Source organism: Macaca nemestrina, chromosome 1 (assembly GCF_043159975.1).
Source record: "Macaca nemestrina isolate mMacNem1 chromosome 1, mMacNem.hap1, whole genome shotgun sequence".
Taxonomy (NCBI): domain Eukaryota; kingdom Metazoa; phylum Chordata; class Mammalia; order Primates; family Cercopithecidae; genus Macaca; species Macaca nemestrina.
In genome coordinates this window covers 170,636,339-170,660,831 of record NC_092125.1, presented here as the reverse complement: position 1 = coordinate 170,660,831, position 24,493 = coordinate 170,636,339, and the positions used below count along the sequence as shown (strand labels likewise).

The 24,493-nt window shown below is 42.0% G+C and overlaps 1 long non-coding RNA gene across 1 annotated transcript in view; it reads right to left on the bottom strand.

The window, feature by feature from the left end:
- Positions 1-11,449, bottom strand: part of LOC105495178 (uncharacterized) — a 12,369-nt gene extending 920 nt beyond the window's left edge. Inside the window, exons 1-2 of the long non-coding RNA XR_011609251.1 lie at positions 11,257-11,449; positions 9,803-9,946 (exon numbers count right to left, since the gene is read on the bottom strand). This is a non-coding gene — a long non-coding RNA (uncharacterized lncRNA). The remainder of the gene's footprint in view (positions 1-9,802; positions 9,947-11,256) is intronic.
- Between the last annotated feature and the right edge of the window lie 13,044 nt (positions 11,450-24,493).

Here is a 24,493-nt window from a genome sequence, read left to right as displayed (position 1 = left end):
CAAGTGGTTAGTGTAAGACAGAGAGAAAACGCGCATGAAATACATTTCATTTGCTAGGCTGATGTCTGCCGCGGCCCTATTGGCGTCTCGGAATGCAGTCATTGATGCATCTACGATGACTGTATAAAATGTGTTTAATTGGCATGAAAAGGCACTAACTGAGAGCTGGTGGGGTTTCCATTATCTGGGTGGACATCTTATTTACTTTAGTGGATCCTGGGAACAAGATGAAAGTATATGAGAACTGAGGTGGGGGGTTGGTACATAAGCCGATGGGTTTTCTTGGTTGGTGGGGGGTGGCGAGCAGGGAGTTTTACAATCATCCAGGCGATGCAAAAGGCAGCTCTGCAACAGCCCAGGTCTCCCTCGCACCCTGAGGAGAAAGCCCAGCGGAACATTTTCCTAATGAGAATCTGACAAATGCTGTTCACCCAGGGGGAAGCGAGCAAGCATGGTGGGTCCTTAAATTTCCGAGGCTGCATTTTTATAAAACAGCTCCTCCCTTCCGTATAGCTCAAAACCTGGGCAGAAGAGAAGGTATCATTTTTAACTTCAGCCTCAAGTAACAAAGGGGCACAGAGGGGCTTCTCAGGATGCCTAGCGTTTGGTTGTCGTCTGAATGTCTTCAGAATCCCTTGGGATATTGGGCATGCCATGGTACTGTTCTGTTTGGTGATCTCTGCAGTTACCGGTTTCCTGCTAAGTGAATACTTCATCATATTTCCATTAATTGCTACATTACACATTGTTCCATATCGCCATGGCAGCAGTTCACCCTGATGCCAGCTATGGAGTGACAACACCTACACACAGTCCCAAGAGGGTCCCACATTCTGTGGGACTGGCCTTTTGAGATTGTTATTTAGTGCATAATTCTCATATCCCCGTTATGAAGGACACATAGAGGATGACATGAGGATTATTTTCATCCTATTGAATCCCCCATGGAGAGGGCTTATTAATGTGTTTTAAGTGTATTGGAGGCTCCCAGAGTACAGTAATACCTTCCTACACTTATACTCACTTCTACCCCAATTTTCAACTCCAAGATCTCTCAGAAAATGGGTCTCATTTGTAAACCATGTAAACTGGGTTTATTAAAAGCTGAGACAGATAGGCGCATTAAGAGAATCTATTTCTTACTTTAAAATGGACTTTATTTGTACATATTTGTTTGTTTTGCAGCTAATAGAGAACTTTACAATGAAGTCTGGTTTCCACAGAACTCATTTGAAGGCTCCCTGTATCTGAATCTGGAATCTGTGAAGTTGGAAGCTTAAATGAACTGGCAGATTGGGAATCCCCCTCCCCAAATCCCAGGGGTCAGGGCACATGTGTTGTAATGGACTCAGTCGGGAAAATCACGTCCTCACTTCTCCCTGGGGATGAGGCAGGTGCTAACTTCACCCAAGCACTGGCTGTCACAACTCACAGCTCAGGATTTGTGAGAAATATCAGCTCTTTGGCAACAGGCACTAGTCATAAAATAAGCCTTTTGACCAAATTTATCATTGAAGGTTTTTTTTTTTTTCAATTGGAAATCAGAAAGCTGAAAATAATAGTAAAGAGGATATTGGGTTTGCTATACAAAATAATCCTATTGAGCCATCAGCCCTAATTACTGGGTGTGAAAACTGCAAACCCTGTCTTGTGCTCGTACCTAGTGGAATCCTTTGGAGAACTAGGTGGCCAGCCATGCAACTTCAGGCAGTGGAGTAAATTCTTAAGGACTGCACTTTGCTTGGCAAAGTAGATGGACATTCACTTCTCAGCTCTACTCTTTTGCTTTGCATTGCTCCCTGAAAGAGCCAACATGCTACTGGTCATTAAATATCCCATAATTAGCACAAATTTTTGTACTAACATTTGTATAATACTACCACTTAATAGGTGCCAGATATACCAAGTAATTTCCATGTAATTATCTCACTTAATTTCATAACTATTCTATGACATGGAGACTTTTATTATGCCCTATTTTACAGGTGAGGAAACTGAGTAACCCAGCAGTTAAATAATTAGCCCAAGATCTCACACAGCAGCAGGCAGCTGAGCCAGGCCTTACATTCAGTACTCTTTGACTTAAAAGCTTAACTACTGAACTCTACTGCCTACAAAACCCAGCTTGGTGAGTTTAGCCAAGGCAAATAATGTGACCCCTACTTGCACGAGGGTTATTTCTGGGACTCAGAATGATCAAATATCATGGGAGGAACCTGCTCTGTCTTCATTACTACCCTACTATAGCTTAGCAAAACCTGCACTCATTGTCAATACTTCTTACAAGGTGGGCAGATCTCCACATGCAGCCACTCCTGTCTGGCGTCCAGCCCCCAAGCTGTGAAACTGGGCTGAGTGCGGAATCTGGTCGTTCCTCTGGGATTCAGAGGAGGCAGCATCCTATGGAAGAGCACAGCTGAGGTGAGAAACAGCTGTTTCACTGGTCAGCCATGTAACCGTGAGCAGGCGACTCGACCTCACTGTGCCTCAGTTTCTTCATCTCTGAAATGAGAAAAATAGTGGAATCTACTTCATAGGATTACTATGAGGATTACATGAGTTAATATTGATTTGGTGCTTGGGATGTGGTCAGGGCCACAGAAGACTTAGTTACTAGTGTTATGTAATTATGTTGGGATGTAACTCTCAAAGAAGAGGCTGAGACAATGATCTTAAACTTTCGGATGAATCCAGATCGTCAATTTGGCTGAGACAAGGACAGGTTTCTAACCACTACTGGGAGAACTGGGTGGTCTACCGAATTGGCCTACAGTTCTGAGGTTACCTAGACATGCCCTGCATATGTTTACATATAAAATTGTACAAGTCATATATTTGTAAGAAATGTCATTTCTTCACCGTTTATTCAACAAAAATGCTTCGTGCTCTTGCTCTGAATCAGGTACTAGAGAAACAAAACTGAACAAGACCATCCCCAAAGAGCACACAATGTAGATGGCAGCAAATAACCTAACTGTGATACAACATGGCAAGTGTAGTAAATGTTTCAATGAAAGCATGAAAAAGGTGGAGGAAATGAAATGTTTTTGTACTGCTGGGTCAGGGGCAGTCACTGAAGCCTTCCCGAGCAAGCAACATTTGAGCCAGGGCTTGAAGAATGAGTTAGCATTTGCCTGTTGGAGGATGAGGGCTGGATATGGACATCCAAACAGAAAGGGCATCTTTTTTTTTTTTTGAGACGGAGTCTCGCTCTGTCGCCCAGGCTGGAGTGCAGTGGCCGGATCTCAGCTCACTGCAAGCTCCGCCTCCCGGGTTTACGCCATTCTCTGCCTCAGCCTCCCGAGTAGCTGGAACTACAGGCGCCTGCCACCTGGCCCGGCTAGTTTTTGTGTGTGTGTGTGTTTTTAGTAGAGACGGGGTTTCACCGTGTTAGCCAGGCTGGTCTCGATCTCCTGATCTCGTGATCCGCCCGTCTCAGCCTCCCAAAGTGCTGGGATTACAGGCTTGAGCCACCGCGCCCGGCCAGAAAGGGCATCTTGAAAATGTGCATGAAGTCATAAAAATTTAGGCTGTGTTTGGGGAACATTCTAGGTAGGGCCGTGGTGGCAGTGCCCTACTTATTGGAGTAAAGACAAGACAAGAAGTGAAGCAGGTTGTGAAAGGAAACACTCGTTTCCTAGAGGCAGAAAGCAACAGTGTCTCATTTCTTTGGTTGCAAGCAACAGAAATGGACTCTGGCCCTTTGAGAGAATGGAGACTTTGTAGGAACTATTTGGGGCACCAACAGGAGTGAAGAGAAGACCGTCTTCTTCAGGCACTATCCCACTGTGTTTGCTACCTTTGCTTTGATTCAAGGTCTCAGGAGAGAGACTCTGATTGCCTGAACTCAGATGACATGCTCACATCTTGGCTGGACTAGGTGGTGAAAGGAAAGTCTGGTGGGCAGAGCCTCCACCTTTCAACTTCTAAGGTGGACAGTCAGCACACTAGAGGGCACCAAGACTACACCTAATCAGGAAAGGTAATTCCCCAAAAGGAAATCAGGGAGCAGCTACTTGATGGACAGATCCAACATTACAGATGTTCATTATAAATAATAATAACCTATGTTTATTAACCATCTGTTATAAACTATGGTGCATACATACTTCACATAAATGTTTTATTTAATCTACATAATAACCTTAGGAGGAGATTTACTCCCACTTTGTAGAATTGGAGTAAATAAAACCCACTTTTCCAAATGAAAAAAGTCACAGCTCAGAGAAGTTATGTCACTTGCCCAAGGTCACACAGCTAGTAAGTGAGTGAGCCGGAACTCAAAAACCTGGATGCCTCTGATGGCAAATCTCTCAACCACTGCATGTTATACCTCCAAGCATCTGCAGGTGGGCACCAGCTCCCCACTGTCCCACCCTAGCCCTTTCTTCTGACCACCCCTGAATGGGCACAGTCAACTTGGGAGACCCAAGGATCTGGCTTATGGAAAGGAGCACAGACAGGCACCTTTCTCAGTTCCTGTGCCTGTAGGCTGTCCAAACCAACTGGACAGCAGCCCTTGAGCTTGGGCCAAAACCTAATCTCTCAAGCCCTTTGAGGGTATCATATGGAAAACCCCTAATCAATTCCTTCCAGAGCAATTTATAATAATGCTTCCTCTTGAGTCCCAAGAATGGAGAGCTGCAAATCCACAGGGCTTCAAAGCATGTTGTTTTAATTAAGGGCTGAACAGAAGCTTCTGTAATCCCTGTGGGCAGATGTGCCCTCATTTAAAAAAATTCTATGAGAATTAAACTTATCTCAGAAAGTAGTGGGGATAACTTGTTCATCTGGTGGTAACACCTCCCCAAGTACTGGGCCTGCCATTTTGAAGTCTATAGCCACATATCTAATATAAGTAGGGAAAACCACTCATGTCATCCAGTCACTCAATCATCCAGTGAGTCATTAATCTAGTTTCTATTATCGAGTAGCCTTATCTGCTTATAAGTGTTATTTTACTCACCAAAATAGTGCAAGGTAGGTATTAGGATCTTCATTTTATTGACAAGGAAATGGAACCTCAGAAAAGTTAAGCATCTAGCTTAAGGCCACACAGCAAGTAAGGGGCTCATTCCATGACCTTGTGAAGAGTTCTATATCTTGGGCACCAACTTGGATCTGTACCAGTCTTCACAGCTCCCATCTCTGAACTGTCCAGAAAGAGCCCATGTTTTCTGCCCCTTGTTGGGAGAGGATGATTGAGAATTCCAGCAAAATGGAGACTCTTGAACTGGTCCCCCTGTCTCCAGAACTGTCAACTCACCTCCAAGTCTCCAACTCACCTTCCACACTGGTCACCAGCAATTATTTAAAATGCTAAACCTACCATGACACTTAGCTTAACATCTTTCAATTGCTCCCAACTACCTTTGATAGAAGATCCACATTCACACGGAATGTGAGGCCCCTCATGATCCCACCCTTGCTACCTCTTCTGTCTCACCTTCCAAAACATCCCCTGAGTGCTCATTTTACTCTAGCCACGCAACTCTCCCAACAACCTTGAAGGCACCAGCACACCTCTGTTCACTTGTTCTTCTCTTTAGAACCCCTTTTCCTTTTATATCTGCTCAGCTAACTCCTATTCAACCTGCGAAACTCAGTTCAAGTATCCCCTTCTCCAGAAAGTTCCCACCAGGGTGATTGTGTCCATCCTCTGTGCTTTTTTTTTGAAGATTTTTGTAGCATACCAGGGGTACTCTCACTCTCTAATAGCAGGGATGACAGTCAGGAAGTTTTCGGTCTGCATAGGACAGAAAGCCCTACCCAAAGAAGACTAAATAAAAAGGAAATAGTAGATTGATCTCATATAAAGGCCACTGGGATGTAGACTGGGCTCCAGATGTGATACGATTAGGTTTCTGCTTAGGGTTTCTGTAATTTTCTCAGATCTGCCATCCCAGATATCTTTGTTTTGTCCTCAGGCCAATCTCCCCACTGGTAGCAAGACAGTTGCTAAAAGCAATTGGGGCAGCATGCATAGAGGGGAAGAGAGAGAACCTTCCCGCAGTTGTCCTTCCCTTTGGTGTGATGAGGGCTTTAGGTCACATGCTCATCCCTGGACCAATTAAGCAATAGGCTGAAGCCATGATGCCTGAACCAATCACAGGCAAGGGTGTGTGTAGGATTACCATGATTGGTATAGCCCAGTGTGGGTCTGCTTTCCCGAGATCACATAGCTTATATACAGGAGGGGTGGGTACACCAAATAAAAATGGAGTTCTGGGTTGGGCACAGTGGCTCACACCTGTAATACCAGCACTTTGGAAGGTAAGATAAGTGGATTGCTTGAACTCAGGAGTTCAAGACCAGCCTGGGCAAGATGGTGAAACCCGTCTCTACAAAAAAAGAAATACAAAAATTAGCCAGTTGTAGTGGTGCACACCTGTAGTCCCAGCTATTCAGGAGGCTGAGGTGGGAGGTGAGCCTGAGAGGTGGAGATTACAGTGAGCCAAGATTATGCCACTGTACTCCAGCCTGGGTGACACAGTGAGACCCTGTCTCAAAAAAAAAAAAAAAAAAAAAAGAATTCTGCCAGGAGGGAGGAAGAAGGGAATGGATGGTGTCTGAGCCACCACAGTAGCTGCATGAGTGTCCACACACACCCGTCCTCCCACAATACTGTAAGCCTCCCAAGGACAAAGACCGTGATTTGCTTATCTTAGTATCCCACTGTCTAGCACAGTACTTGAAACATTTTTGAAAATACATGAGATGAGTTAGCATTGCTAAAATATTGCTGGAGCTGAGGTGTATTCAAAGCTGATGAAAGATTCTAGTTGGCATGAGGTAAAAAGGAAAGATATCATTTCTACCTGCTGGATCTCTATTTGGTATATAAATTAGACCTTTTTAAAAGACATGTTTCTGTCTGCCAGGCTTTAGAAACAGTGATCTAAGAGTCAGACATTTCCTATTAAAGTTTAAAAAACATAGCTTTAAGTCATACATTATATTGAACGCTTTCATGTCTCATCTGATTCAGTAGGTTTTAAACCTCACAGAGGTCACATTTTGAAACAGTAGTCACTTTTTACAACATCTCCAAACATTAAATAAAAATAAAAATTATTATGAAGACTGGAGATGTCCATAGAGACCACTAACATGACACTTGGATATTATTATTAAGGACAGTATTATTTGGAGTTCGGGGGTTACAATGGCTGGCTCATCTCTAAACTTCGTTTTTTTTTTTTTTTTTTTCTTTCTTTCTTGAATTGAAGAAGAAGGGCAATTCTATCAATGCTCATCTGTTTTTTTGTTTGTTTGTTTGTTTGTTTTTAACCGTATTTAGAATAGCGGTTCTTAACTTATGGCAATCTGAAGAATGCTATGAATCCCTCAACCATATGCAAAATTTTGTGTATCAATATTTTTCTCAAGAGAGGGATCATAGTTTTTGTTATATTCTCAAAAGGGTCCTTTATCCACAAAAAGATTGAGAACCACAGACATCAAAGGAAAATTCCCTCAGGATCCCAGTTGTCTCAGTAACTGGGGTTTCACATAACGAAGAAAAGCTATCCCCAGGGTTAGACTATTCACTTAGATTGGTGGCTTCCAGGAAATAGGTCATTCTTGGATTTCTCTTAGGACGTTTTGACTTAGAGAGGTCATCGAGTCCGTAGATACTTGAAATGAATGGGGCTCTGGAAGGAGAAATTGGCAAAGTAACCGTGTAGCTCCCACATCCCACCCTCTCAACCCCCAAGCCTCTCCTCGATCCGCTCCTTAAACTAAAAAGGCCTATCCTGACTCAGAAACATGTGATCGCTAGCTCCCACATTTACTGGGGACAATTTATAATTTACCCAGCCAGTCTAGGGACTGGCTCACATTTGTAAACAGAAATAAAACTAATGGTTTTTTATTGGTCTCTAAGAATCTTATAAGCTTGATGTGTCATCCCCTGATCCATAATAGGCTTGTTGTTGTTGTTGTTGTTTTAAAGGCTGTAATGTATTGAAGTCTGGTGGCAAAGGAAGGAAATTTGGGAGGAAGTGTGTGTGTGTGTGTGTATGTGTGTTGTGTCTATGTGTCTCTGTGTGTGTGTCTGTGTGTGTGTCTGTGTGTATGTGTGTGTGCATGCTGGTGTGTATTCAAGGAGGGCTCTGAAAAGATGTTTTTGGTTTCCCCCATGAAGCATCCTTGCCCCAGAAGGTGGATTTGTATTGTTAGTTATCTGCTTTTTCTTTGTTTCTCTTGTTTCAGTGTTCAGTTGCATTTTACTGTTCAGAACTTGAAAGATGCATTCAAACTTATGGAGCATGACATTTTAACTATCTCATCTCACCATGATTCATCTCAATTTACTTTCCTCCAAACTGTAGTCTTGAGAAAGCACAACAACTCCGGGTTCTCCAGTGGGTAGAAGACCATAAACAGCATTAAATGATCCCAATGTCAGCTAACTTGTGAGCAAGGCTCACTCATTAGATCCTTATTGTTCTCTTAATGAGATGCTTTCCTTTAGGCTGGAAACGTGTGGAACATTAGCAATGGCCTCTGTAGTGTATTGCTGAATGTTCAATACGAACCAGTGGAGGTTAAATAACAAGATGAATCAAACAGTCCCAAAGGAACGTGGTGATGTGCTGAGCCCATCAGGGCCCTGCAGACCCTTAACACTTTCTATGTGAGGCTTCTGTGCCCCAAACAGTTGCTTTGCCCTGGATGATGCACTGCTTGCAAAATGTATTAATCCCAGGACCCAATATATGCCTACTGGAATATATTTTACTATCTCTAGTCGACTTCCAGTCTAGAGTTCAACCTCGACTGAACTTTGGTGGTAAAAAATCAACTCTGTCTTCATTCGCTCTAGGAACCTCTGCTTCTGAGTAGAATGAATCGATAATGAGGTCGTGAACAAATATTAATGCCTTTTATTATTTATATGGATGTTAATGTGTCCAATTGACACACAACTTTCTACCTCTCTAGTCTAACACTCATGACCCTTGGCATCCCTTTTGCATCCTCTCTCTCTTTGTCCATTCAGTCACAAATACAGTGAAAGAATAATATATCACAAGCCATGACCCCTTGGCCTTTATGAATTATCTGTTTAGAAAGATGTGAAGCCACCTTTTATATCCACCATAATAGATACTTAGACATAGTGGATCAATAGTGAACAAGTTTGCTGGTTATAGTTAATGGGTACCAAAGGGACACTCTGGCAGTGACCTCTGACATTGTGGCTGACAAGAAATCCATAGAGCAAAAAATAAGGAAGATGGACAGTTTTAAAGTTATGAATGTAGATCTGTAGCAAATCATGATAATTTTCTCCTGATGGTAATAATTCAGACTTGCAGGTGGTCACTCATTTTTGCGAGCTCCTTAATTAGGACCCCTGAAATAGGAATGGCAGTCCTTCGCCACACTGTTTTAGAAACAGCTACGGTACCGGGCCTGATGCAAGTCCATTTGTTATCCAAGGAGAACCAACGGAGATTGTTTTCCTGTCATGGAGGACTTTTCTCTTTATGAAATGGGCTGTCATTTATAATTTTAAGCAGGCACGGATTTGTTAAACATGGTAATGGGTTTCTATAAGAAGATCCACAGACCCATAGTTCTGGAAAGAAATCGAGCTTACAAGATATTTTAAAACCTAATGGGAATGGAATATTTTGGGTTTCTTGAAAAGATGGTTTCTGCCCTGCATATTGTCAAGGGAATTTAACAATAAATCCATTGTTGTGTGTCTGAGAGTCTGTTTGAAGCAATTATATTTTTATACATTCTGTGGAGTTGATCTTAGGGAAATCCACCAGGACACCAAGCCTACCTCTTCACGTCACCGCATGAACTTTAACGGTGGGAAGCAGGTTTAAAAAGAGTCAGGGAAACAGAGCTCATTTGTGAGTGGTCTTGAAGACAGCAGACTGCAGCATTCTGCCTGGCAGAGAAATGAATATACATGGCATCCAATCTAAAGGAGAGAGGGCAAGAATGTAAGTGCAAAGTCCTTTTCACTCCACTCCACAGTGTACATACCGTATTATGATGTCACACTCCAGTAGCGTTGCTCTGAAGTCCCAGTGGTCTCCTGCTGCTAAGCACCATTGAAAACACATTTGTCCTGACTGTTCTTTTCCTTTTATCCCCCTCTCGTCTGTGTAAGATGAATCACTCCTGGATCCAGACTGACTCCGAGGGCAGAGCCAGGTCCTGACGAGGTAGCCTGCCTCCTATGGCTTAAACATTTTAATTAATTTCAACACTAATGCCCAAATGAGAGTTAATCACTCTGCTGCAGTGCTTTCTAATTTACTAAGTTTATTCATTAAAACTTTCCTTACTGAACTTTGATTGAACGTCATGCTTTTTTGGAGGCCTTTCAAACTGCCTTAAGGGGTTTTAAAGTGATATCTTGGGCAGCTGCTGAAAGCCTTCAGTGTTTGCTTAAAGAAAAGAATAGGAAAAATGTGATCAGCAAGAAATCTCTGTGCTGAACAAGGAGGCTTTTGGGCAGCAGGAGGCCTGTGAAAGCAGGCTTGTGTTTAAACAGTCTATTAAAACAGTAAGATAAACCTAAATTCCTAATAAAAGAAACAAAATCAATCACCTTAATAGTTGACAAAACTTGGAAATACATTTTATGGTAAGATGCAGCCATCTTTTAAAAAAGCAACAGAATGATAGCAGCACTTTGTATTAACGTGGGGAGAGATATTCACAATGCTTTTGCCAACCTAATTATCTTGGAATCAATATAATAAAAATCTTAGGTACACAGTTTTGCCTATTAATTGTTAGGACCTACATTTTTACTGAGAGATATTGTTTAATGAAGGTTTTTATTTAAAATTAACTCCAGAAAAATGCAATCTTTACATATCTCATTAACAGTATTAGGGACCAAATACCACAAACTATCTGTTACACGATAGGAGCTCCCAATACATGGAATTGCTTTTTCAGAAATTGGCAATGTTAGTGTCTTTAGGAATGTGCTTCCTCCCTCTTCCTACCTCTCCACTCTCCATTCCCTAATCCCAGTCAGAAACATATTTGTAAAGTTTCAAAAATTCCAATAATATGGGAGGAAAAAGTCAAGTCAGAATTATTAATGAAAGCACCACTTACTTCTAAGAGGCCATGAATCAAAATACAAGTTTTCATATTCATTTCCACGTTCTATAAATACTGCTTGGTATTATGCAACAAGACACGACAAACTCATTTTTAAAAGGTATTTTTGACTTCAGGGAGCAAAAACGTTTACCCATTCCATCCCACCTTGACACATGGAGCTTGACTGGGAAGCGCTCCCCTTCTCACTTGCAGGGGCAGGGCTTGTCACTACGAGTTGGTTCATGAAATAGTCCCACTTTTGAGGCTCTTGAAAGATCCCTTCAGCAGAATCTTCTTTTTAGAAATGTGATCCCTGTGTCTATCAAAACACAGACCCAGAGAGAAATATGTCAGCATAGGAAAGGGTGTGATGGCAATGTATCCCAGTGCTGGGATTAGGCAACCTGGCTTGGAATCCTGATTTTGCTGTTTGCCAGCTGTATGACCTTGGACAAGTTATGTAACCTTCCTAAGTTTGCTTTCTTCAAGTACAAAATTAGCATTATTTAAGCAGCCATCTCATCGGGTTTTTGTGAAAATGAATAGCTCATATATATGTAGCACTTGCTACAGTAGGTGGCACTTACTTACAGTAGGTGGCTAAACTTTATTTGCTCCTCAGCCCAACTTCAAGAAACAGTATTATTATGATCTCCAATTTACAGAGGGGGAAACTGAGTCACAAAGTTGCAAAGTAACGTTCCCAAAGTCACACAACTAAGTTGCAAAGCCAGAGTTTTAACAGGGTCATCTGGCTCCAGAGTCTGCACACTTAACCTCAGAACATAAGCAAAGGATATAGGATCATGCCCAGCCCAGGGAAGCACTTCATAAAGTTAGTAATCATTAGCTCTTATTATTGTAGGGGTTCAATAAACGTTTGGCTAACGGAATAAATTAATTTTGTTAGGGATTGTTGAAGTACCAGAGTACAAACACGTCTGCAAGTCAAGTGCTGACACTGAGCAAGTACTGCCTTTCCAGCCTCCATTCATTTCAGTGGCATGGAGATGCCTGGGTGCACGTGATTGCAGTGGCTATTTTACTCTTATTTTGAGAAAAAAAAAAAAAAATGAAAAGTAAAGCAATGAGTAAACTCTTAATATGCAAACAGGCTGGGTGTGGTGGCTCACTCCTGTATTCCCAGCACTTTCAGAGGCCAAGGCAGGCGGATCACCTGAGATCAGGAGTTCGAGGCCAGCCTGCCCAACATGGCGAAACCCCATCTCTACTAAAAATACAAAAAATTAGCCGGGTGTGGTGGCAGGTGCCTGTAATCCCAGCTACTTGGGAGGCTGAGGCAGGAGAATCTCTTGAACCCAGGAGGCGGAGGTTGCAGTGAGCCGAGATCGCGCCCCTGCACTCCAGCCTGGGCGACAAGAGCCAAAGGCCGACTCGGCCGACTTACATATATATATATATATATATATGCAAACAAAGGAGATTAAATTCAGGAAATAGAAATCAGTGGTAATCCTAATCAGTGATTCTTGAACCTGGATGCACAATAGAAACATCTGAGAATTTTTTTTTTTGAGACTGAGTCTTGCTCTGTCACTCAGGCTGGAGTGCAGTGGCGTGATCTTGGCTCCATGCAACCTCTGCCTCCCAGGTTCAAGTGATTCTCCTGCCTCAGCCTCCTGAGTAGCTGGGACTACAGGCGTGCACCACCATGCCCAGCTAATTTTTTGTATTTTTAGTACAGTCGGGATTTCACCATGTTGGCCAGGCTGGTCTCGAACTCCTCACCCTACATGATCTGCCCACCTCGGCCTCCCAAAGTGCTGTGATTGCAGGCATGAGCTACTGTACCCGCCTGAGAATCTTTAAAAAATACAGGTAACTGGGTCTCACCCCAGATCGACTGAAATTAAATATATGGGGGCAAAATTTAGGCAGATGTGGTTTTAAAAATATTTCAATGAAATAATATAACATTATACAGAAAAGTGTACAAATCATAAGTACACTGCTCAATGACTTTTCACCAAGTGAACACACTCATGCATTCAGCACCCAGAATCCCAGAAGGCCCCCAGTGTCCCCTTTTCGTTACTACTCTTCCAAGACATAGCCACCATGCTGATTTCTAACAGATGGATTAATTTTTTCTGAGTTTTAGTATAAAACTAAAATGAAATTATGCAGATGTGTTCTCTTGCATCGATCTTAGTTTGCTCTACATTGTATTTCTAAGGTTCGCCCATGATGATATGTGTTGCATTCGTTCTTTCGTTTTCAGTGCTATATGCTATTCCACTGTTTGAATATACTACAATTTATTTATTCATTCAGCTGTTGCTGGGCACTTGGGTGGTTCCTTGTGGTGCTATTTTAAATAGTGCCGCCATGAAATTCTTGTATGTCTTGGTGAATTTTTACATTTGTTGGGTGTTTACCTGGGAGTGGAACTGCTGAGTGTGGGGTATACCTAAGTTCAGCTTTAGTAGATTGGGCGTATGTGTTTTAAAAAAGCACCACAAGTAGTTCTAATGAGCTACTGGGAATAGGAACACTGGTCCGAGCTGTAAGGCTTTATGGCTACCCAAGTGCTGCTTAGACTAGGGAGTAAGAGACAGTATTAAAACCTGACAGGCATGGAATATTTGGCATTTCTTGAAAACTGGCCTCTGCCCTGCATCTTGCAAAGGAATCAGTTACTTTAGGGTTCGAGTTGACAGCTGCAGTACCAAAGCAGCAGGAAAAGTAAGTTGGTCCACATTTCAGATACAAATTCTCCATAGCAAGTGTCTCTGCAGTATCTTATAAAATATCACAGCATGGAGCCCCTTCCACAAGCACCCAGGATAAAAGGAACCACATTTTTTCTCCAGCCTGGCCCTCTGCTTTTGTTCCATCTCTGCAGTCACACTCCCGGTCCCCACACAGGCTCTGCCCTCTGCCCAGGATAGTTTCCATGGCTTCCCCTCCTAGCCTCGCTCCTGTCCCACTGAGCTTCCTCTTCTGAGAAGCCGTCCTTGTCTCTCTTGCTGTAGCACTTGACTGGGAGCTCCATGAAGGCAGAGCCTTGACTTACTGTCTTGGTATAACCAGGCACTGCTATACATTTTCAATCAATGCCCAACCAGCTTTAAACAGTACTTAAAAAAAAAAACCCCAAAACAAAAAACTATCCTCAACAGGTACATAATGTGCAGCTCCCTCATAAAATTTCAGAGTATTAAAAAGCACTTATCATGTGCATGTTTCCAAATGGTCCTTCCTTCAGTCTTTCTATTTATTTATCTATTTAGTTATTTATTTGACAGAGTGTCAGTCTGTCACCAGGCTGAAGTGCAGTGGCGCGATCTCGGCTCACTGCAACCTTCACCTCCTGGATTCAAGCAATTCTCCTGCCTCAGCCTCCCGAGTAGCTGGGATTACAGGCATGCCCCACCACACCCAGCTAGTTTTTGTATCTTTCGTAGAGATGGGGTTTTGCCATGTTGGCCAGGCTGGTCACGAACTCCTGATCTCAGGTGATCCGCCCACCTTGGCCTCCCAAAGTGCTGGGATTACAGGCGTGAGCCACTGCACCCAGCTCCTTCAGTCTTTCATATCAACATAATGCATACGTGAGCACAGGTCCACTGACCCTGACCAGGATGCAGAGGGGACAAAAAGTGACAGGACAATCTTACAGGAACTAGCTTGTTGATTAACTAATCAATTAATTATTAACATGATATATAAACAGGAGAGTCTTTTCTTGGGGCTTGCAAGGAACCAGAATTTAGCTCTAGGACTGATGTGATGGGTGAGGCTAATTGGACTTTCTGTTCATTATTAACCCCTCCAGCCATGGTTGTCACAATGGTGGGAAGAGGAGTGGAGAGACCCTCTTCCTTTGAAGATAATACCACCTCTCAATGGTTTACAACCAGGGGCTTCTGAGCAGAATTGTCACACACAACTGTGCAAAGTATGCACTTCACCATTTCAGGGTACAAAAATGATCCCCTTTGGGTTGTAAGCCTCCTAAGTTTCATCTGCAAAACTTAGCTCAGAGAATTATTATGAAGATTAAAAGGGCTACCACTGCTGAAACAGAGAACATAGTGCCTGACAATGATTCATTGAACGGCTATTTGTTAAGGACTGGATCTTAGTGGGTATTCATAACATTTATACTCTGGAGGAATATACATACATTAAACTAATAAATAAATAAACATAGATATGTGCCAAGGTCCCCAGCGGATGCCTGAAACCTCAGGTAGTGCCGAACCTTATATATACTATATTTTTTCCTACATATACATACTTATAATGTTTGTAAATTGGGCACAGTAAGTGATTCACAACAATAACTACTAATCAAATAGAGCATTATAAAAATATGTGATCATAAAAGTTATGTGAATGTGGCCTCTCTCTTTCAAAATATCTTACTGTACTGTACTCACCTATTTTCAGACAGAGATTGACCTTGGGTAACTGAAACCGTGGATAAGAGAGAACAACTGTGCTTCCAAATTATGATGAATGCTCTGAAGGAGAAAAGCAATAGAACAATGAAAAAAGGTTGAATAAGCAGAATGCAATTCAGAGTGGCGGGGTGTGGCTAGGTCAGGCCTCTCCGGGAGGTGACATTGATGTTGAAGGCAGGGATGGGTTTGAGGTCACTTAGCAGAGAGTGGGAGAAGAGGGGGAAGGGGGAAGAGCTTTCCTGGCTGAGGGGAGTCATGTGCAGGAGTGCGGCTGGAACAAAGGCAGCCAAGGGGACACTGGTGTAGCCGAGGTTGGAGGCTCTTAACACCTGCTATTGCCTGTTCTCTTTCTTTGTTTCCCTGATTCTGTAACTCGGGCATCCATTCCACTCCCTGGACTCCAGCTGAGGAGTGACATTATCTGGTGAATGATCTAAAATATTAATAGTCAACCATTTTAAGAGGGTTTAAATGCAGGGGTCTCCAATCTTTTGGCTTTCCTGGGACACACCAGAAGAAGAACTGTCTTGGGCCACATATAAAGTACACTAACACTAACGACAGCTGATGAGTTAAAAATAAATAAATAAATAAATAAATAAATAATTAAAAATCTCATAATATTTTAACAAAGTTTACAAATTTACATTGGGCCACATTTAGAGCTGTCCTGGGCTGCACAAGGTCTGTGGATAGCGGGTTGGGCACGTTTAGTGTACAGTCTAGGCACAATCTTATGGACATAGCTCATGTGGGCCATGCTGAACTTTGGAGATGCTCTGCTCCCTTTCTCCTGCCTCTTTTTCCCTTTTAGTGCCTTTTCCCACCAGTGCTCAATGCCACTAAGCTGGACCCCAAGCGTCCCTGAAGTTAATACCCTCTGAGATCACCCCCAGAAGTGTCCACACTTTGGAACTTCCCCATGCTTCTTGCCTCCTATTCCCTACCACACCTGGTGTGTTCCAATGTCAGTTCCCTTTGGGCCTGGCTAAATGACTGACTTGCACACTTGATTAGTTAAATTAAGTTTATAATGGCTTAATAGGTTGACCTGTACAAAAGACAAACACTCATATGGAAATTTCAAGTATAGTGAAAGAACCAGTGGGATAGAAGTTTGGATGGCTGACGATCCTCAAATCTCATCAAAATCAGTCATATGAGAGGCGGGCAACAGGCAGTAAGAAAGTTCTATCCCAGAGGCTAGATCCAGGCTTTGACATAATTTAATTTAACACAGACTAATATTCTTTCCTGCAAAAGGCATCTATGGCTCTCCCAACCCCACCCAAGTTTCCAAAGGCTTAGGTGGGAAAGGAGCAGTTGGAAGCTGCGGACATTGTGAATCTAAGTACCTTACAATGGAGGCCAGAGGGAGGGCTTCCTCTGAGGGCTTCTTCTGCATCATGGACCTCACTGTCTTCCCTTTCTGGCAAGGACTCTTCTGGTGCGCACCAGTGTCCCATATTGGATCCTGTGACTTAATTATTTTGTTATTGATTAGTATATTACCAATTGAAGGAAAAATGGATTTCTTTACAAATATCAAACAGTCAATAAGAAAAGAAACATGTCTGCAAAACCAGATGACTTTCCTCACCTGTAAGGTGGGAAAGAAATGGTTCTTTGCCTCTCAGAGTTGTGAGGAGTAAAGACACTAATATAGGTCAAGCGCTGAGCACAAAGAAGGTACCAAGGAATGGATAGAGTCACGGCGGCACACCCCAAATCCTTGGGACTAGATGTGTTTCAGAATTCAGACTTTGTCCAATTTTGGAACGGTTATACAGCACAGATACCGTATATTATGTAATATTACCAGTGGGGCCTGAGGAAACACTCTTATTTCTGTAATCAAGCATATTAGTATTTTTTAAGTCAAATGTATGCGTACCCATACTCGGCATGATAAATAAAGACTATAAATAGCTTCAAATCAGTTTGAGTCATGTGTTGTCACCTAATAAGTGTGTGCCAAAGTTATGAAAAACACTTCTGTTTTCAGAACTTAGTAGATTTTGGAATTGCAACTAAGGGATTTCTATTATTTTGTTTCTATAACTCAAGTAGTAAGATTTTCTCCTTTCCCCCCTCTAGAAGCCATTCAAGAACCACTTTTCTTATGTATGTATGTATGTATTTATTTCTTTCTTTATTTAGAGACAGAGTCTCACTCTGTCGCCCAGGCTGGAGTGCAGTGGTGTGATCTTGGCTCACTGCAATCTCTGCTTCCCGGGTTCAAGTGATTCTCCTGCCTCAGCCCCCTGAGTAGCTGGGATTGCAAGAATGCGCCACCACGCCTGGCTAATTTTTGTATTTTCAGTAGAGACGGGGTTTTGCCATGTTGGCCAGGTTGGTCACGAACTCCTGACTTCACGTGATCCTCCCCTGTGGGCCTCCCAAAGTGTTGGGATACAGGTGTGAGCTACCGCACCTGGCCGACTTTTCTTATTTATTCTGATTGTACTTTGAAGTGCTCAAAATTGAAGGACTGAAAATTCCTGATATGTTAACTGAGGGCATAAGAACTGGGATGTAGACATATGAGAAAGTGGGTTGTTTCATTATTCCAAGATGGGACCTAGAACCTCAGAAAAGCAGATTTTGACTCAACAGAAGAAGAAATTGGATCATAACGCAATCTACTGCATGGTGAGTTGCTGAGTCCTGGCTATCAGAGGTGTCCAGGCAGAGATGACAATGTATCTATCATGGATACTGTAAAGTGGATTCCTGCAAAGAGCTGACGTTAAGACATATGATGTCCAAGATCCCCTCCAGTCTAAGATTCTATAATTCTATATTTTTATTAGGGATTTAGTCACAATCAAGGGAGATTTTCAACTCTATTATGCCAGGATTTAGGAGAATCAGGAAATTGTTATTTCCATCTTAATCTTTTTATCAGATCCCTGGGGCTGTAAGCGTGCCAGCAGATATCTGAGGCTGTCTATTGCTGAACTGTGCTCTGTGGGATGCTGATAGAGTTCTGTGATCAAATAAGTTTGCTTAGACAATTCAGTTAGATCATGTTAGGTTAAACAATTTAAAAATATTTCTTTTCCAAAGGACTTATTGACTTCAAAATACTGTTATATATTATAAATCTCCTGGAGGAAAGGGTGAAAGGCAGGATTTCTCAAATTTAATTGTTCACAGTTTTCAATTTAGAATGTGTCTGGTGAGTTAGTCTTCCAGGGAACACACTTTGAGAAAGGGAAGTCTAAAAATGTCCTGGCTTGGTAAGATAAAGATTGATGGAAGTTACCATATGACAGGTCTGGTGCAAGGTGTAGGGAAAACAGTAATGACTAAGACCCCCTCCTGCCTTAAACTCAAGGAGCCAGAATCTAGCAGCTTGATCAATTGTTTAATTTTATTTGAACATGTTCTCTATTTTCACATTCACTTACACTTTCACGTCTTTTTCTTTCTTTCTTTTTTTTTTTTTTTTTAAGACGGAGTCTCCCCCTGTTGCCCATGCTGGAGGGCAATGGTATGATCTCGGCTCACTGTAACCTCTGCTTCCTGGGTTCAGGTGATTCTCCTGCCTCAGCCTCCCGAGTAGCTGGGATTACAGGTGCACACCACCACCCCTGGCTAATTTTTTGTATCTTTAATAGAGACAGGGCTTCATCTTGTTGGCTAGGCTGGTCTTGAACTCCTGACCTTGGGATTCACTTGCCTCATCCTCCCAAAGTTCTGGGATTACAGGCATGAGCCACTGCACCCGGCCACTTTCATGTCTTATGTTTTCATCTAAGATATATTTATGTAAGACATTCTTCTGTTTTTATATTTGTATCTCCCATTTTCATATTCACTTTTCTGAACTTTCTCCTTTCTACCTTTAAGTATTATAAGAAATCATTGGCTAAAGAGGAACTCCAGGTGTAGAAGCAGAGAACAGAGGGTTGAGCAGTTGTAGCCTCTGAGTTTGCAGGCTTCTCCTAGGCCTACGAACCCACTCTGCCTTTTGTTCACCCCAATCTCTGGCTTATGGCTTCATTATTTGTCATTTCTGGGCTCTGATGGGTCACTTGGAGATCTCTCAGGTCATGAATGGTGGATGGAAGAAGAGTTCAGGGCTCTGGTGAAGTCAAAGGAGCTGAGTATTCAAGCCATTTATTATCAGCATGATGAACGCTGATGATGGGCTAACACTGTCAGATTACACACTTAATTTAATTAATAAAAAAATTAAGATCGTCACCATTAACCTGCATTTGTTCAGAATGCCACAGGGGTGATTAGTTAGAATGGCACTGAAGGTTTTATAGTCCACTCTAGTAAGAATTACTTTGGTACCAATTAGGATTTTCCATAATATCACCCCGTGTAATATCCCTATTACCTTACACATTTTCTACAAGTGATTGAGTTCAATACAACGCAGACACGATGTCACAGGACTCTCCCTCAGAGCATGCATGGGAACTCCCACGAATGTTAACACACTCACTAAGTCGAGAGGAGACCCTGATTTTTTATATTACACAAACCCATTTCAAGGGTAATGATTCTCTGTCACAGTTTCTCAGAGCACTGGGAAATTAGACTCACTGGTGGCTGCAGAGGCTTAGGCAGCTAAAGCCTCTCCTTTGAGCATCTCAGATCTAAAATTGTCCTCACTCCATGTGGGAATTTTAATTTTTTCAAGTCTATTTGACTTTAAACAGTTTACTTTTAGAGTCAAAGAAGAGCAAGGCATTCAGACAATTTCTTATAGTTTAAAAAAAAATTGTTATGGTCCGAGCACAGTGGCTCATGCCTATAATCCCAGCTCTTTGGGAGGCCACAATGGGAGGGATGCTTGAGTCCAGGAACTCAAGACCAGCCTGGGTAATGAAGTGAGACCCCAATCTCTTAAAAAAAATTAAAAATTAGCTGGGCATGGTAGTGCGTGCCTGTAGTCCCACCTACTCAGGAAGCTGAGGTGGGAGGATCACCTGAGCCCAGGTAGGGGGTTGAGGCTGCAGTGAGCTGTGACTGTGACACTGCATTCCAGCCTGGGTGACAGCGTGAGACCCTGTCACAAGAAAAAAAAATCAATAATTCCTGTTTGTAAAAAAAAAATCAAGTGGAAAAATACAGATAAGAAAAAAAAGAACATAAAAATCAAGTAACTTTCCATCACTCTGAGAAGCCCACATATTACTTAGTTACATACCTTTCCAGATTTTTTTGTATGGAAATACAATGTTATAATTTTTATATAAACAGGATCTATTATATATGCTGATTTATTTAACAAAAATGCAACAACATTCACATTTTGTCAGGTCAATAATTATGTTAACTTCATTTTTAAAATATTACACTGCAGGTTTTTACCTGTATTCAACTCAATTAGTTGCTTAGTGAGGATTTCCAATTTCTTAACATCATAAACATCAACTGCAATACACATCATATTGAATAAATCTTTGGGCACATTTGAAATTATTTCCACAGAATAAGTTCTTAGAAGTGGAGTTGCTGCATCAAAAGTTATGTACACTTTAAGTTTTTAGAATATTTTTGACCTAATTGCCTTCCAAAAAGGTTTTACCAATGTTTGCTCCCATCAGTATCCTTATCAGAAATACACTTCTAAAATTCCCATTCTTTTTTGTCTTTGCTGAGTAGATAGATGAAAATGGTACTGTAGTGTGTCAGAGAAATCTTCATCATCTGGGTCAAAAGGATGGTGTGATCTGAGCAGGTAGAAAGTGGGGAGGACCAGGGATGTGGCGTAATATATCAAGATTTATCCAAATGTTATGAGACTCCCATTAGTCAGAAAACATATACTGAGCGCTCACTGCAGCCTAGAAAACCATCTAGAAATCTCCCTCCGCCCGTGGGAATTTCACTGTGCAGTAGGGGGCAAAGGGAGGTCTGCCATGACGACAGATAACAGCATAATATAGTGTGGAAGGTATAAGGAGACATGCCCTAGAGGAGGCAGCCTTGAACTGGGATCTAAAGGTGGGGAAGAATTGGCTAGTTGAAAGGCTCAAAGATAAGCCCACCGTGGTTTAGGAAAGGACTGGATGAAATCTCCTTTCTTCATTCATTCTACAAACTTACACTGGCCTGCTACGTGTCAGACACTGTTCTAAGAGCCGCCGACAAGGTGATGAACAAATAGCAAACAGACTGGATCCCTACCTTGGTAGAGTTTCAGTTCTAACGTGGTGGTTGGTTAGAGCCGCAGCCTTTAGGCCTCGCTGGACTTGAAGCTTCGAAAGAAGAGGAGTCTTGCCTGCCCTGTTCAAGCCTGGTATCCCCAGCACCAGAACAGAGCCGTGATGCATATCTGTTATGTCAGAGATAAGGAGAAACCCAGCAGTATTCCAGCTGATCTGAGTTGATCAGAAATAAGGAGAAACTCAGCAGTATCCCAGTTGATCAGAAAAAAAAAAATGAGTGAGAAGTGAATTGCCAGGGAAAAAGACAGCAGGCAGAAAAAATAAGAGCAAGTGAAGGAAGAGGGGAAAACTGGGAGAGAAGAGAAAAAAGAGGAAAGATGAGCTTGCCACTTCTTGGGGAGCAGACCATGGGGCACCTGACGCTCACAGTGCTCTGTCGCCCATCGAAACCAAACTGCCAGCGGCTGCTCCTTCTCTGTCCCACTCCAATCAGATCAGACAGGGAGGAAAGAGGGCCATCCCCAGAAGGCAGAACAGATCATTTCCCTTGCTTAAATATTGATGCATGCAGCAGGCAGCTGCACCCAGGTGGCTGAGCTCAAGTCTAGGCCCTTCTATTTCTGAGGACTTCCTCATGAAACTCATGTCCTCCTTGACTCCGTGGCCAAACGAAATTGGACTTTTCATTTCTTGAAAGTATACTTGATCCTCTCAAAATGTTTCTCCCTTACCGCTTTTCAAAAAATAAATAATAAAAACCTACGTCTCTTAGCCTGTCTCATTTCCTGTACTTGGCACATCTTGCTGTGAGGGTCACATCTACTTAAGTCTCTTCTGCAGCCTCAGATTAGACAACTTGTGTCTGATCCTACCTGGTGTGACAACTTATAAAATAACAGATGAGATGAGAAAGTCACATAGGAATGGGAAAAAGAGACAAAGTCATTCTGTGTTTCCTTTTTTTCTTCCTCGTTCCTCCTTTCCTTTTCCTTCCTTCCTGCCTTCCTTCTTTCCTTCCTTCCTTCCTTCCTTCCTTCCTTCCTTCCTTCCTTCCTTCCTTCCTTCCTTCCTTTTCCTTTCTTCTTTCCCCTTTCTTTCTCTTTTCTTTCTTTTCCTTTCTTTCTTTTCTTTTCTTTTTTTTTCTTTCTTTCTTTCCTTTTTCATTTTTTCTTTTCTTTTCTATTTTTTCTTTTCTTTCTTCTCTCTCTCTCCTTCCTTCCCTTTCTTATTGACCAGTGCCACTTTACAAATACTTTCACATTTTGTCATTTTTTTCTCCCTCCTAAAGCTAGCTGTCCATAAAAAGTTCAAGATGGATGCCTTGGGTAATTGCATGGAATTTCTAATAAGTGTCAAGTATTTAGGATTAAAAATAAAATCTCCTGACTTCAGCAGAATAACCCAAAAACTCTCATTAGTTACTCCACATTATTTAAATATATATTTTTCCTTCAATGTTTTAGGTGATGAAGAAGATTAAGAATGATTCCATAACGGTCAGTACAGTATTTCACATTCACTGACCTTTTGTGTAATTTGATATGCTCCTTCAAGAAGTCAGCTACGGCATGTTAGAGGAAAGCTTGATTTATAAACATTGCTCGTGGGTGTGTGGGGAGGGAGTGGAGGGGAGTGTGTGGTTTGTTCCCATCCTGAGTTTTTATCTTTAGAACCAGTTTACACCTGTGAGGAGTTCATTAATGTATTCTTACTCTTCTAAATAACTACCATATTTTCTCTATTAATGCTCAGTTCCCCAGAAGAACTGGGCAGAGTTGAGACAGGAGGTCTTAGGTCTGGGTTGACTGGAGGGGTGTGGACCAGAGGAGACTCAAGTCATCGGTGAAGGGGAGACAAGGATGACTGGGAAGACAGAGCATCAGATCTGGAGGGAAGTTCTCAACAAGGACAGAGTCCATTTCTGGGGTGCCTAGAACATAGTGTGGGAATTGGGTAGACAGATAAGACCCCCAAATTACCAGATTGGGTCAGACTTTCAGTGATTGGTTCATGTTATATGCCCCCAAATCTAATTAATTATTCCTTTAACTAGTGAATTGTTCCTTTGGTGACAAATGCTTAGTTGTCCTCTCTGAAGCACTTTTCTCAAGTGTCAATAATGTTTCTCCCAAATAACCCTAAATTCCAAGTCAGCTGCCATTTGCACATTCTCACAATATTTACAAAGTATTCCAGATCCATTGCCTCTAATTCCCACAGCAACTCTGTGAGTTCCGTGTCATCATGTGTGCAAACCGTAAAGTGGAAATGTACAGGTAGTGACTTGCCCAATTAGATTAAAATTGCATTCTAAATATCACATCTAGGCACATCATAAAGAAACTACAGAACCAAAGAGATTTTTAAAAATAAGCCTAATATTTACCAGAGGAGACTGATTACCTTCCAAACAATGACTGCTAGCATGACAGTAAGTTTTTCTGTGGCCACACAATGAAATAATGACTTAAAAGTGCTGAAGCGAGGGGGGAAAAGTGAATCTAGAATCTTATACCCAGCTAAACCATCTTTCAAGAATGAGTGTGAAATCAAGACTTTTCAGCCATTCTATTCTAAGAAAGTTTACCATCTGGAGACCCACTGAAAATCCACAGAGGTATGGGACACAAGAAACGATGGTGAGCACACAAGTGGGAAATTTAGTTAATTTACTTTTCAGAAGCCTACATTATATAAAAAGTAAAATAAAATCTCTACATAATAAAAAGCAACTTAAAAATGGGGAGAAGTCCAACAAGGAGAAGTCCAATGAGGGTCTCACTATGCTGCCCAGGCTGGAGCACAGTGGTGTGATCTTGGCTCACTACAAACTCTGCC